Source organism: Larus michahellis, chromosome 9 (genome assembly GCF_964199755.1).
Source record: "Larus michahellis chromosome 9, bLarMic1.1, whole genome shotgun sequence".
NCBI classification, from domain to species: Eukaryota; Metazoa; Chordata; class Aves; order Charadriiformes; family Laridae; genus Larus; species Larus michahellis.
In genome coordinates, this window is record NC_133904.1 from 34,124,128 (window position 1) to 34,131,896 (window position 7,769).

At 38.3% G+C, this 7,769-nt stretch overlaps 1 long non-coding RNA gene across 1 annotated transcript; it reads right to left on the reverse strand.

Moving 5' to 3' along the window:
• Positions 1 to 935: 935 nt before the first annotated feature.
• Positions 936 to 2,645, reverse strand: LOC141748973 (uncharacterized). The gene is made up of 3 exons (XR_012589179.1): positions 2,421 to 2,645; positions 1,613 to 1,748; positions 936 to 1,071 (listed from the first exon to the last, which is right to left on the reverse strand). It is a non-coding gene; the product is annotated as an uncharacterized LOC141748973 (long non-coding RNA).
• Positions 2,646 to 7,769: the final 5,124 nt, after the last annotated feature.

A 7,769-nucleotide genomic window follows, 5' to 3' on the forward strand; every position in this document is an offset into this window, starting at 1 on the left:
TTTAATTTTACTACTTTATTTGGCTTAGTGTTTTGCTAGTTAATAAGTTTTTCTGTTGCCCTGTCACTGAACAGTTGCAGTTCATACCGAAGCGTGCAGTTGCTGTGGAAGAGTGCATGCAACAAAACACAGCTTTGCAAATTGAAATATCTGAAGACATTTGCATGATTAACTCCTCGACTATCCTGGAATGATTAGATCTGCCAAAGTCACATGTTTAAAGCATTCAGCCAATTTAATCAGTCTGAAAAGGCTTAATTTATTTCCAAGTGTTTAGTGTGATTATTGGTTTAAATCATAAACAAAAGTTAACAAAAAAAAAGTGAGTGGTGCATCATTTATTACTTTATGTAACGAGGCATACTGATATTTGGCATATTGTAACACAGAATGAGAAATATATGCATATTTTTTTCATATCGGCAACTGTGCATTATGTTAAAGTAAAATATATAACAAACACAACACTTCCCCCCTAAAGTCAGCCCCAACTCCCCTTCCAGCCTGTATGATCACAGCCTGAATTTTCACAGCTCCTGCATCATTGAAGTACATTTTCAGTGCAGAGCTACAGAGTACTGAGAAATGATATGACAAGCAATTCGCTTCCTATTCTCACTTACTTTCTGTCTTTTAAATGAGAACGAAAATTAATTTAGGTGATACTAAAAACTGTTTATAAGGAGGATTGAAAACCAGGAAAATGTCTAATTATAATTTTTTTTGTTGCCTTTTGAAATACAGCACAAAAGCAGTCTGCACTTTTTCAGAGGGCATCCTTTATGAAGATGTTATTAATCTAAGGAACAATAGCAGTATTTATTAACTTCCGCTGTGTCCTCATACTAGGCTTTTGTGTTTTGAAAGTATCACTAAAACATTAACTGACTGATACATGCAGCATACATATAAGGTACATAAATATTATTAAAACTGCTGAAATGTGTATCCACAAATAATTGTTTGATGAAAAATTGCTGGGTATTACTCAGAACATTTACTCAGATGACTGGGAAGATGCTTCTCAGGTTTACAGTGAGAAACCAGCAGTGCTGAAGGTGAAGAGTTTGCCTAGTGTCAAAAAGAAAGCCAGTGTGAGAAATCAGCTACAAATCATGGTCTTCATTGCTGAAGTGTATCTTTAAAAATACTGCACTTCCTTCTGCAATGACACCACAGGAAAATCAGCCCAATATGGTCGTTGGGTTTTACCTGTTGTGGTGCATGGGCTTTTTTAGTAAATACATCTTATGGGTTTCTTCTTATTGAACACTTTTTGTTTGTTTGTTTGTTTTGTTTCCCCATACCAGAAAGAAGTACTTTCCTCAACCTAGGTTCCCAAACCAAGCAGTTTTATGTCTTATTTGCACACAAGGTGTCACTACTGTTTTGTATGGTGCAGTGCTCCCCTGAGCTGCTGGTGGTGCGCAAGGTGGTACGCTCCTAAGTGCAGCAAAAGCTTGGTCCCACCCTACTCTGCAACGACCCAGTTTGTGTGTTGTTGCTGATATTAATGAATGTACCTTTACTTCCTGCTGACTTCTTCATTTCTGTGTATTCAATTTCACAAACACAAGAAGGTAAATTGTTAAGATTGTATTTTAACTCTCACCTCAAGTGACCTTTCTAAGTTCATTTTCTTGGGCAGTTCAGAGTGAATATGGTGTTCATGAAGTGTAACAGGCCGGGTTGTGGTCGGATGGAGGCTGCTGCAGGTGTGGCAGTCTTGTTCCTACGTGTGGAAGCATCTACAGTGTGATAAATCAAGTGGAAAAAATAACCTTCAATAATGACTCTCCAAAACATTTCAGAATAACACTTAAATTATTACAGCGCTGGGTAAGTAGAGCATAAATATGCTCCTTACCTAACCTGTATAGCACTCGTGTGTGTACAAGTACTTGAAGTATTTTGGACACCACAATGTACCAGTGTAAATTGAAACAGTACTCTCTTTTGTTCTTAGTGTCCATTGCACTTATTTCTTTCATGTCATATGGAAAATAAACTGATAATTTTGGGGTTTGTTCCCAAGGCTGTTTTTATGCTTTTAGGCCTCTGATAGGATAAAAGTGCAAAATGATCTTCAGAATTTGCAGAAGTAATTTGGAAAAGAATAGGATGTAGCTCAGATGGGAGAGGTAAAAAGAATTCCATGTGGGTAATGACGTGGGTAAAAACGTCCTTTACTTGGGGAATTTTTAGTGAATTTAACTTCTTGACAATACCAGCTTCTGGTCAGTAATCCATGTATTAGGGGAAAAAAAACACATAAACATTTAAATAAGCACCTTTCTTCCTCCTTTCTCAGTTTGAATTTAACCCAGTCACCTGTCCTCTGCCTTCCTAAACCCATGCTTCTGACTGTCTCCAACCTGGCGTGGGCCCCCCATGGCCGCAGTCCCTCAGCGGCTTCCCACCTGCTGTGGGCCACCCCGGGCCGCAGTCCCTCAGCGATGGCAGGGAGCGCCTCCAGTCGCAGGTCTCCACAGCCATTCTTCCCTCCTCGAGCATCTCTCCATGCCTCTCCTTACGTTTTTCCTCACAAGTCTCGTCTCTTCCTGGATAGATCTGCGGGGGGCGCCGTGCAGCCCTCCGACAGGCGGCGGTTTTGGCCCACAGCAGGCGGCTCCTGTCAGGCTGCGGCAGCCTGGAACGGGCCGCGACCGGTACCGGGCAGTTGGTGGTCTCCTCACAGACAGGCGCTGCTGCAGCCCCCGGCTACCGAAGCCCCGCCTTTTGTGCCCAGCACAGGTAGGAATCAATCCTATTTGTGTAATTACCAGCCAGGGAATGTCTGGCTAGGTGTGGTGGAGGATGCGGAGGTTGGGTTTAGGTGACAATTTGAGTATTAATCATCAACGTTGTTACGTTGTGAAGAGGCTGCTGCTGTGTGTGAACAGGAGCCTTGGTTCTAAGACACACAAAACAAACTTTCCTTAGTTTTGATTAGGTTTCAACTGGAAATTAGGATGTTATGCAGCATATTTCACATGGATGGAGAGAATCGAGAGGGGTGCGCAAGGATGGCGGGAGGCTGAGGAAACCTGCCCGGCTGAAAGAGTTTTAGTTGTTCAGCTTGAGCGAGGAGGAGAGGGAGCATGATGAGTCTCCAAGTGTCTCCAAATTGCTTCACAGATAAAGGGAATAATTTGTTTTCCATCGCTTCTGGGGACAGGATAAAGAATAATGGAATTAAACTGCAGCAAGGGAGATTTAGGCTAGACATCAGGGAAAAAATTCCAGTTGTAAAAATAGTTGCATCCTAGAATATATTGCTTTAGGAAATACCGGAGTCTCTGTTGCTGCAGAACTTAAGAGCAGGCTAAACAATCATTTTCCAGGGATAATTTAAGCAGAGTTGGTCCTGCTTTGCCTTATGAAGATAAATTAGTTCAGTTCTCCAGGTCCACCTTTCTGTTCTATGATCCAAGTTGATTCAAATCATGAAACAGATAAAATTTTCCTTTTGAATCAATTGCTTTGGGACAACAATCAAGTGGTATCTCTCTTCTGTCCACGACAAGGATGAAGACAGAAGAGAGGTTAATCTTGTTTTATTTCCAGCAGCTGTTCTCTGTTGTGGAAAGGCTTTTCCTTCCAGAAGCAGATGTTTCTTTTGCTATCTAGTTCCTAGCTGTGGACTACAAATTACTGCACTTTATTTTCTTTGTATGCTTTTCCCTTTGTTTTAATCTCAGCTGAAATAGATTTGGCGGAGATGTTGAACCACAAGGTTCAGTCTGTGTGCCTGTGCTTGTACATAAATGCCTTGATAAGCTAAGGAGAATAACCTTATCTCATTTAACTTCTTGAGTTCGTTGGAATAAATGGCTGATGCATTAGAAATGAAACTTTATGATCCTTGCTGGACCTACTTAATTTATAAAGAATAATGTCATGAGATGGTTGATTTTTTTTTTATTATTTTGATGCTAGCTCAAAGAAACATGCAGTCTTGCCTTAACATACGACAGTATAGCATGTAAAAAGAATGCCCCTTTTAAAATAGCAGACCATACTGAGCCTTCAAAATGTCACTACTACTTTTCATTATCACTTGCTTATGACAATCTTTCAACAATTTTAGTGGAACAGGTAGTTCATTCTGACTATATTTTCAGATAGAAATTGCGTGTAATTGTTGTTAATTAAGGACTAGTTACTCCAAGGAGACATCATGGCAGATGGAGTAACTTTTACTTTAAAACATGATTATTCCATTTGTATGCTTGGGTGATGCACTGGGTCTTTTGTTCGGTGAAAGCACAGTTCTTGTCTTTCACTATTCTCTGACACAGGTGCATTGCATCACTGTCACTGTGTCAAAGGTGCCTGCATTGAGTTGTCTGAATTCAACTTGTTTTTCACCTTGATTACTTAGTTGCCACACCTTTGGTATTTCAACCCAGAAAACATTTAGGTCTGAAAGTATGCCATAATTTTTCAAAATGTTTTCAGGCAGTACAGTTGAAAGAACTAAGGTTATCGTTTGAGAACAAAACTAGGCTTGAACAGTTGGAAGGGAAAATTTTCGCTACTTAAAAATTGTCACTCTTAGATTTTTTTGGGCTTATCCATGGTTTCTGGGCTTCGCTGATGGCATAAATAGATCTCTCTGCTATTTGGTTTCAAGTTTTGTGATCATTTTCACAAAAAACTCTCTGTTTAATAATTAGCTGAGTTCAGTTAAGTGTCATGCCAGTAATATTGATAGGATCATAGAATGGTTGGAGTTGGAAGGGACCTTGAAGATCATCTAGTTCCTACCACCCTGCCGTGGGCAAGGACACCTCCCACTAGATCAGGTTGCTCAATATTAATTGGCTGCTTAGAAATTTGCACCACTGATTAAGATATTTACTGGAGTTTGTGTTTGACCATAATAGATTTAATACTAACAGAACAAGATATAATGAAGTGTACCTAGGAAACAGTTTGGAAGCAGCAAGAAGGACAGGTGGCACTATATAAAATTTTCCAAAAAATATTAGACTGTTTTTGCTAAAAGACTTGCCATATCTACAAATGCTTTATTTTAAGGACAGCTGATGATTAAAAAGAAGTTTATTTTCAGTACTGTGCTTGAAAAAAATATTTTTCATCCGCTGTAGATTGATGAACTACAGTCTTGATTTGATAGTAGTTATTGGACCAGGACAATATTTTTTGTGAAATTTTAATAGTCACATCACATTATGTAATAAATGTATAGTGTCATGTACTAGTCATTCAATTTCTAGATGTTTGACATGATTTGATGTGATCTGAGATACAGTAAGTGATGTAGAATGAATCATGCAGTGTGTCAGAAACATGTTTAATGTTCCTGAATGTTCTATATGTTCTTTATGACCATTTTACTGATCTGGAGTGGTAAGTAATCTGCTAGTAAAAGTGCAGGTATGGCAAATGGAGCAAAAATATCATGAGAAAAATCCTCTGCATGGATTGCTGTAATGAGTGTCTTCATGACAATTGGATCAGACCTGAAATCTTTACATTTAGATTGTTTGTAGTCTGCCTCATAGCAGACATTTACTTTAGCAGGTAATTGAATGTGTTTGTTACAAGGATTACTTGAGATGTACCAAACTTTCATATTACGCTGTCTCCCAGAAATAGCTCAGCCCTTTCTTGAAATTCAGAACATGCTCTATCATGCTTTGCATTTGTATGTAAACATTGCTCATTGAAAACTGGAACTTCACATCCTGAATTCTGACTGCTGGGAAATACTAGGTCAATACATATGTTCAGATGTCTGACACTCTGCTTGGCTCTGTCTGGATCTCGAAAGCGGTCAAGTCTTCTAAGATTAAGATCTGAGTTTGTTGTGTTCCAGTCACTTCACAGAGTGTATTTAAACAAATTATTTCACCAACATCATCCTTACCCAGTTGCTTTTGTCAGCCATGTAACATTCCAGATTCTTAGCTTCTCTTCCACAGACTTTTAATTCTTTTAGACTGCTTGTTTACTGACAGCGCTTCTCTTCTTACCTACTTGTTTTCAAAGGACAAATTAAATTTTAAACAATATCTATTTGCAAAATCTTCACTTAATAGATGGGTTCACTGGGGGCAATGAGGAAGTTGTCATTCTTTCTCCTTATGTTAGAATGCAAGTCTAGTGAGAGTGACCAGGGGAACAAGGAATTTTCTGTACTTTTAAGCTACACAAATGCATTCTGGAGGCATTGCAGGCTCCCTGTTATCTGTATATCACTGGAGCACTGTGCAAATAGAATATAAAAATAATTCATGTAAAAGGAAAAGGAAGGAAAAGTATACATTATGTAAATTTAGTAAAAAGCCCTCAGAATGATTTGCACGGAGCAACGTGGAAACTGAGTGCATAATAGATCCAGAGCCCTTTTTCTGGCTTTTTAGTGATCACTTGTGCTTAGTTACTTGTGCTTAGCTGCACATATTAAATAGATGTGAAGTTGTTTTCGGTGGTCAGAAATTTCCTGCTGTGTACAGAGGTTCAGTTCACAGGTGTACGGAGTAGACACAAAGTTGGTGTTGAAAACTGAAGAGAAACTTGTGATCTATATAGCATGCTTTGAAAATTTAGGCAAAGTCATGCTATACAGTGCTGGGCTTAATGAAAAGGTTCTGATTAATGCATGGAAATTCTGTTAATGCATGGAAAAAGTGAGTGAAGTCAAGTTTTATGATTATTGTTTGTTAATCTATAGTTATTCCAAAACCAAACAAAATCTTTGGATTTCTGCTTTCAGATGTAATATGACTTGTGTAGGTTTTTACATATTTCGCTATTTTCTTCATGCACTCATCACTGAGTTACTCATGTCAGGCAAGCTTTAAATTTACCTTGTCTTTTAATACCTTGTGTACAATCACACTCACTTGTAATGAGATCCAGTGAAATCCTGAGAAACTCAAGGTGACAAATGACAATCTTGTTACTGCAGGAGCTGACTCTCTGGCACAGCGTACTGAAGTTTTGGTATGTCTGTTCAGTGGAGTTATTTTCCGAATACTAACTAATGAAATGGGGAGACAGATGAGGAGGCAAGTCGTGGGACTTCCTGAATGAAAATCCCGTGCGGCAGAACTCAGGTTTCGCTAAATGTGGAACTGTAAGATGGAGAATTTCACTAGTAGCAAATAATCTTCAGCATTCAATGAGTTGTAGTTATTCAGCTTGTAAATTTGTATATGGAGAGGAAAAGTGTAATTTCTGACATGTCCCGATACTACGCATGGTAAGTCTTGTATTATGAGGAAAATGTGCTTTTTTGATGTTTTTAGCAAATTTAAAACCTCATTTCAGTAACTAACTTCATTTAAGTAAGTAAGTTTGGTTTTTTTAATTCAAATTTATAGGGAAATTTTAATTAAATACCATGTTTAATTCTGAAAGAGCCACTAATTGCCAAAAGGTTAATTTAGATAATATATTACACCTTAGTGGGATGTTTGCTACAGTGATATCACCTATGTATGGAATTGGAAAAAAATTTGGGTTTTAAAAAACTAAGGTAGTTGTATTTTGTGTGTTTGCTTAGAGGTCAGGAAAAGGCCAGGTTGTGTTTTGTCCTGGGTTTGTGCTCAAATTATTCTCTTTTCCTTTCCTTTTAAGTATTTTTACCTTGGAAAAATCAAGAACATTTATATTCTCTGATGCAGGGACTCTGACAAGATGGATGTGAGTATGAAGGGAAAGCACGAAGTGGAACAACACACAGATGGGTTCAAACAATTTGGCTATGATTTGGTACTTGATAAGGCCCACTCAAT